This window comes from Thunnus thynnus, chromosome 17, assembly GCF_963924715.1.
Source record: "Thunnus thynnus chromosome 17, fThuThy2.1, whole genome shotgun sequence".
In the NCBI taxonomy this organism is placed as follows: domain Eukaryota; kingdom Metazoa; phylum Chordata; class Actinopteri; order Scombriformes; family Scombridae; genus Thunnus; species Thunnus thynnus.
Genome location: NC_089533.1, coordinates 5,211,272 through 5,219,134, shown reverse-complemented (window position 1 = coordinate 5,219,134; position 7,863 = coordinate 5,211,272). Strand labels below are relative to the sequence as shown.

The 7,863-nt window shown below is 36.4% G+C and overlaps 1 long non-coding RNA gene across 2 annotated transcripts; it reads right to left on the bottom strand.

Moving 5' to 3' along the window:
- Nucleotides 1-3,194: 3,194 nt before the first annotated feature.
- LOC137167955 (uncharacterized) lies at nt 3,195-7,006 on the bottom strand. Of its 2 annotated transcripts, none has more exons than XR_010924213.1 (3): nt 6,721-7,006; nt 3,889-3,997; nt 3,195-3,331 (listed from the first exon to the last, which is right to left on the bottom strand). It is a non-coding gene; the product is annotated as an uncharacterized lncRNA (long non-coding RNA). The 2 variants fall into 2 exon arrangements; XR_010924212.1 differs by having other exon boundaries at nt 3,195-3,328.
- Between the last annotated feature and the right edge of the window lie 857 nt (nt 7,007-7,863).

Below are 7,863 nucleotides of genomic sequence, written 5' to 3'. Positions count from 1 at the left end.
TTTTTTTATGTCTGTGTGTATGAGATAGTGTATTTTACAGCCTGCAGAGTGCTGTTGCTCCAACACTGTTGCTATAGTTCTGGCTGATTAGTGCCACGGGTCTTGTAAAGCAGATGTGCCTCCAACATTCTTCTTTCAGATGTATGGATTGAGCAATGGTGATGCAACAGATCAATAGATCGTTATAAGATGCCCTTATGCACTATTATCACTTCTCCAGTGCTTTCACAAATGGACTATTCTGTGTTATAAAGGACTTCTTTCCCTCCAAGGCTACAAAAGAGGCCTTCACTGTTGTTAAAAAGGCCATGACAGCGGGGATCATCTGCCCATTTGTTGCTGCAACAATGCCTGCATGTGCCACATGAAGAGTCATTTCATGTTTCACATAAAATTCACATTACATAAGTATGTCCTCTGCAGTGCACTTACAGTTATAGAATGTGTATCCTGCATGAGAAGGTGGGTGGATATCTCTCTCTCTCTTAGCATACAAAGAGAAAAACCTTTCCCTCTTGTTTATTTAGAAAACTCCTCAACAAACTGGCAGATTAAAAATCTGAGGGATTAGAAATACTTTTTAAGGATATTTCATGTATGAATGCTGAAATAGGAAATGTAAAAAATATTAGAGGCCTCCTGATAATGAGTTACATCCTCATCAAGTCCACATTGTCAAATCTGGTGTTGTGGGTACAGTATAACCAGGTCTAAAGCTCTAAATATATTAAACTTTTGGAATGTTTCGTATTTTGAGTATTAGGCTTTGTGCATCTTTTAGGCCACAAGAGTGCAGGAACTTACCAACCCATAACTGAACTTGTACCCATTGTCCTGGGTTCTGTTTTTGTTTCCTTTGCCTCCGGGAGCTACATTTTGGTGCCAAATCAAGTTCCAGGTACTTGCAAGGGGAAGAAGGTAGCCTGTGATTGGTCAATTGGTTGTGTGATGTCATAGCTCAACTACAACAAGCACAACATAGCAGTAACCACTATATCACTTCTGTGTGTACATCTTCAGTAAGAGAATTATGATTGAATTTAATAGTTGAGAATATTGATTTTAATAAAACGTGGTCATTACCATATGAATTCTGTATTCCCAATAAGGCTTGAGAAATACATTTAAAAATCCTACGTAACATTTACCCCACAAATGTTCTTGTTTCATGTTTTGCTGATGTCGATATTAACTGTACTATTTGTAGAAAAGAAAATGAATCACTCACTCTAACCCTAACCTAAATTTGGGTCAGATTCAGTTGTCATTTCCAACATAAACATAACTTTAAACTTTATATTGAAGATGTTATGAACATATTTTGAACGTAAAGACCCTAAAATTGATTTTATTGTGAATGTAATGGTTATAATGGGAAAAATTTGTATTCACAAATATTTTTTTCAATTTTCCTTCATAAATCTACATATTTTATAAACCTCAAAATTTCTTCAAAACAAAAATTAAAGTATTAAATTATTTTTTTAATGTAAAAAATAATGAAAAAATATATAATTAATTAACTAATTAATTAATTTAATTAATCATTATTATTATTTTTATTATAATTATTATTATAACTACATTTTTTAGAAAATTTTGAACATTAACCTGCCTTAACCTTTTTTTTTTAGTTTTAATGTATTATTTTACTTACTTTGTTTTAGGTTTTTCTTTTTTTGTTTTATAATTTATAAAGTCTTCCAAAAAACAAAAAATCTTTCCCTGTTGTAAAATTGTTAACAGGTTGTTAAGTTCCCATAGTGGAAAAACGGTTTAGGATATGCAGGTAACGAGTGTTAATGAAGCAAATAAAGCAATATGCTTTGCTAGACTGTAAGCTACACAAAGCTGAAAACTTCTGAAATAAAGAAGCGTTTTATTTTACTTACTGTGATAATTGTGTTGATGCTACCTCTGTATTAATTTTACAGTAGATGAACAAAAATCTTCCAGCTTGTATGTATGTCATATCATGACAGTAGCAGAAATAAGAAATGACCTGGAAACATATTTAAATCAAAATGCAAAACAGGCACTAAAAGTTGTTTAACTATTTATGTACTTAAGTAGGATTCTTCATGCAGGACTCTTAAGAGTCCTTAGATGCCACTTTCAATGGCAGGTCCTTTGAAGAGAGCCATACCTTTTAGCCTGGAGTGTAGACTGGAGCTGGGGCACGGCAACAGTTGGCTTGAGACTGGGCAGAGGCACCAAGAGGGGCATCACGGGCTCTCATCCAAGTGTGACAACAATGGTGCAGGTGGTCATGCACAGAGTAGGGATGTGAAGAGGGCCTAGTATTTGTATTTGTATCTGTATTTGTTGAGGCAGCAAAATTATTTAGGCTTAAAAATCCTGCTTTTGTTTTTTATTATGCTTTTAATTTTAGAAAATTCAAGTGTTCATGAATAAACTACCTTATGAAGGAGGTCCCCACACCAGGTCTCAAACTTGAGTCTCCTGAAGCATAGACGCTGACTACTCAGCTAAAACTTTACTCATCGCCTCATTGCAGACAGACCTCTACCTTTTTATACACCCATAACACAGAGACAGCACACCATGTAACGTGTAGGGAAGAACTTCAAAGGTGATTCTTGCTTTGCACTTTTCATTTATTGCCTATTTTTTACAACCTAACTTTGTGGAAAGGAGAAGGGGAACAACAGGTTATGGAGAGTCCCTTGGGAGCACTTCACATGTGTCAGTAGCTCAGCTTTATCTCTGGGAAACACCCCCAACACTGGGAGTGATGTCCAAATTAGGAAATATGCGTCATGTAGCAGGTGGATGTGACTCCCCCCACTGAGACCTGCTGATAGATATAACAGCAGAGCAGAAGGGAGAGACTGAGATAGTGATGCAACCGACCTCTGCTGGTATTTGATGTTTTTGATGTTTTTTTTCTTCTTCCAGAAAACAAATTTTTTTAAAAATATTTGTATGAAATAAATATTCATAAAAACCCCCACTATTTGTGCTTTGCTGAATAATGTATTTGTATTCAGGCACACCCCTAGCACAGAGGGGACTGCAACCTCGACCTCCCGGGCTCAAGCAGAGCGCCCCGACAGGTGAGGGTTTGGTGGAGAAGATCTGTGTCTGCTGGGTTCATGTCTCTGGCCAGATCGTACCATTAGGTGAGGCAGAGCAGGTGAACTGGAGTGCAAACAGAGGTGCAAAGACAGGAATATGATAAGGTTGTTTATTGTAAAGAAAGGTAAATGGGATGTAAGCCAGGGGAAGTTTGGACTGGTAGCTTGGAACCTGGAGGTGAGGCTGGGCAGAGGCAAGCCGGTCTGGAGTGGGATCCGTGGGATTTGCACTGCTGGTCACAAAAAAACAAGACATTTCTATCATCTAAGACATGGGGAAAATGTGTTGGACCTTTTAAAATAATTTCTGACATTTTACCAAAAAATCCAAGAATAAAAAAAAAACACTGATAATGATTGTAATCATTGGTTGCAGCACTGCTTGTAATTGATTCAGTAACTATATCTTGTATCAAATATTTCAAACACCTCAAGTGTTTGAAATATTGAGGTGTTTGAAAGGTCATTTCCTATTTTAGTTACCATATATAAGTTACCAGCTTATCTATATGGCTTTGCCAGCAGGAAAAATACATCCATGTTCTTTGCATACCTTTGCAAAATCTATGTCTGTATTGTGTGGATATTATATTTTTCAAGGTGCACCATGCAAGAATCAGGTATTTCAGGAACTCACAGCAGAAAGACCTAAACTGACAACTGGCCTCACCAGATAAAATCAAGGTTATCCATCTAATGATTCAGTCTGGAGCCAGCAGAATATAATATCACTATAGTATTACACTCTCTTTATCATATATCGCACCACCCAGTGAGAGCGGTAAAGTACCTCAGGGAATGGACTCCTACAGCGTCAGAAAGGTCATGAAGAGTGCCCACATCTTTCTTGCCTGTCTTCATCGTTACAATAACAACGCTGTAAATGGCAAACTGTTTCCCTTTAGGGAAAAAAAACAAGCAAAAAAAGTCAATGAAACTGTCAAATTAAAATAATTCTGCATGGACGCCTTTTCTTTGCCCATTAATGGGTATGTCATATTCTTTGTTTCCATCTCGGGTTCATTACCAGATGTGATGTTTGTGTAATTAAATTGGCATGCTGGGTGTACAGTATGTGGGAGACTATTAAATTTACTTATCTGATACTAGCAAGCATTCCAGTGACATATAAGCAGCACGTCTCAGAGTGGGAGAGGTTCTTTGACTCTTAGCGATTTGTTATATTTCTGCAAAGACTTTGATGAGTCAGACGAGACAAGAGTGATGAGCTAAAAAGAGACAAAGAGAGATCCTTGCTCTCGCCCTTCTAGCAGTCTAATGGGCTTCAAGGCCATGGCAATCGTTCAGTTATTCTTAAGTCTTATACATAAACTACTTAATAGTGATGGAGAGTAACATCAAATTTTGAGGTACTTGTACTTATATATTTCAATTTTCTACTACTTTCTACTTCACTACACTTTACAGGGAATTAAGTCAAGTTTATTTGTGTAACACCTTTCAACAACAAGACAATTCAAAGTGCTTTACGTAAAACATAAAAGGTTTGGGTTTTCCTGTCATTTATATACTGTTATGATGTCGGATGTCTCTGTTAAACGTAGTAAAAGTTACAAAACTTGAGGTGAATGTATGTAAAACATGTATGCAAAGTTACCTCCACTTCCCCAATGAACTGAGGTCATATTGTTCATGCATGCCTACAAATGACCGTCTGTTATGTAGTCTTTGTTGCTAAGGTTGTTCCACGGGCTGTTCACTTTGTCCACTCCCATATTTCGGATCTTATTTGGCTTGACTGTGTACGGTTGTATTTGAGAAGTTGACATTTGAGTAAAGAACGAGAAAAAAAAGTGAAATCTTACTACTATTGTTTGTTTAATTAGTCTCTGGAGCCAGTGGAAGCCTCCAGAAGATAACCAATCAGAAGATGAAATAATAAAAAAAATAATTTTCTTGTGTTTGCAGTAAAACGTATTTATTTGACAGCTAATTGCAATTTAATTTTAAGATTTACATTAAAAATATATAATAAGCTTATATAATACAATGCATTGTTAAAGATTGAAGCAATATGGTTGTTAGCAGTGCCACCAAAGAGGGATTTCTGTTCAAAACTTCACAGACAGTTTTATTTAGCTGTTTGAGGTCTAAAAAGGAAAAATTATCCAATATTTCACAAAAAAACCCAGCAAAGATGAGAAAAAGAAATCCAAATGAATACAAATTTGTGTACCAGGACTTAAGTTTTCTCTTCTCTCCTCTCATTAATCATCTCAGTAAAATGTTGCTTACACATTGATGCATCAGAATATACTTTTGATACTTTCAGTAATTTGTGCTGATAATATTTTTCATTGCAAGTAGGAATTTGAGTGCAGGACTTTAACTTGTGGTAGAGCATTTTTTATTTGTAGCATTTGCACTTTTACTTGAGTAAAGGATCTGAATACCTATTCCACCACTGCAGATTCATAACTGAGCAGAAAGAGGCAATAGAGCTCTTGAGTTTAAAGGCTGACCTAAGTTCAACCTGCTGAGGTGTGGTTGAATCAGACACTGAAACCCTGCCGGCTTTAAGAGAGCAGACTCTAACCTCAAGCCTCTTTATGAAGGGGACTGGCAGAGAAGAGGAGACCTGCTTTCTCTCAGTGTGCTCCTATCAGTTAGCCCTCCAGTGATGAAATTTCTGACATTCAAGAAGTAAATTATTCTCCGGAAGGAAGGAGAGGCAGAGTGTCAGCCCGAGGCAAAATTGAAAATCTCTTGGAGCTTGAAAAGTCCTCCATATTTAATCTCAAAAACCTCATAAAAAATAATTAATAATTGCTGCTGTATAATTGGATATAAATGACAATATAGTAAAATAGTTGTATATATGAAATGTCTATAGGAGAAGTATAACAAATATGTGCATTGATAAACACTTAAAATGTCATTTTATCTGCATACAACTACATTATAGGGTGTTATAAAGTATTGTCATTTAATTATAAAATTAAATGTGTATATACAATAGATGGATTTCTGAGCAATGCCATCAGTGAGTTGTGTGACAAAGAGCTTATGAAAAGATCAAAATGTGAAGTTTTTGTGCCAAACAGCAGGAAATGTATGCTAGCGATACTTTATTGTTTTCATGCTAACGTTACTTTATTATTTTCATGCAAATGTTACTTTGTTTTCATGCTAACATGACTATTGTTTTCATGGTAATGTTACTCCATTATTTCATGCTAACGTTACTTTGTTTTCATGCTAACGTTACTTTATTGTTTTTAATGCTAATTTTACTTTGTTTTCATGCTAACATGACTATTGTTTTCATGGTAATGTTATTTTATTGTTTTCATGCTAATAGTACTATTGTCTTCATGCTAACTTTACTTGATTGTTTTCATGTTAACGTCACTTGTCTGAAGGGAGCCTCTGTGCTTTTAACCCATGCTGCTGTTTGATGGTTTGGGTTTATTTTTCCTTCCTGTAGAGCTAAATTTGTATAGGCTGCATCAGCGTCATCAGCACTGCTACTTGCTGCCATTTCTTACTGGAATATGTGTCATGTGTTAGCTAGCAAGAGCTGACAGATTTCTTTCAAAGATGGAGTGGTGGGGAAAAAAAGTTTCAGAAATGCAAAGATGAGTGTCGCATACAAATTTACCTCTATATTTTATGCTGTGCAGTGGACAGGTTCAGCTGACAGGACCTGTCTGCTCCAGAGCTGTGGTTGGACAGGTTCAGTAACGGCTCCAGTTACACCGCGATTTAACATTTTAAAAAAGATTTTACCAGCTAATAACTGAAGGAAGAGACAGCTGGAGAGTTGAAGAGCTACAGGACGAAATGCAAAATGACTTCTGGCCCACTTAAATATCATTGCACTGTTTGTCTTCCTCTCATTATTATCATGTCGCTGAGCAACTCCTGCCCTCCTGCCTCACAGCCGCGCTCCCCCTCCCTTCTCCTGCCCTCAGCCCCTCCTCACCCACCTCTCAGCCCCTTGCCCAATTTTTTAACATTTTTCAAAATTATGCAGTCGGTGAAGTTAAGCTTAGACCTGGGGGTGCAGTTACACTTTAATGGTTTCCAGCAAGTTTCAGTATTTCTAAATAGTGAAAATGTCCATATACGAGCTGACATGTATTTTCTGCCCCCTGATACACCTATTTTTGATAGTTTGTGAACTGCAAACCCATCTATACTGCTTATAAATGCTAAATAGGAGGACTTGAAGTGTCACAGTCGTTTCCAATGCATTTCATACCAGAACATTACTGGTCTATAAATCAATCAAACATGAAATATGCATAATGAGATTGTATTTATAGGATATATATGGTATAATTTGTGTCAGCTGTCTGTCACATTCAGTACAGTGACTCATGTAGAGCAATGGAAGAAATAAATTTTCTACCCTTTGTGCAAGAAAATAAGGAAGAACCTATGATCCCTTTTTATGATACTGGAACTGAAGTCCATTTTATTTTTCTGCTATTTTTCATTCAGACATGTAATGGATTTCTCCCTCAATTCAACACACGACAAAACCCAGAACCAAATGCAACCCAGTTGTCCTTCAGTCATCAGACGTCAGTATAGTGCATCCCAAGGATTTCTATTCATTCATTTCCATTTAAATGGGCTGAAGCTCTGATTTCTGATACCAAGAAAACATTTGACATGAAGGCAGCGTTTGTTTACCAACGTGTTAGGATACAATAAACATGTAAAATACTTGAGAATACATCAATATATTATTCTAATGGAAATTTAACAAAAAATCTAACTCCGAATCCATCTCAAA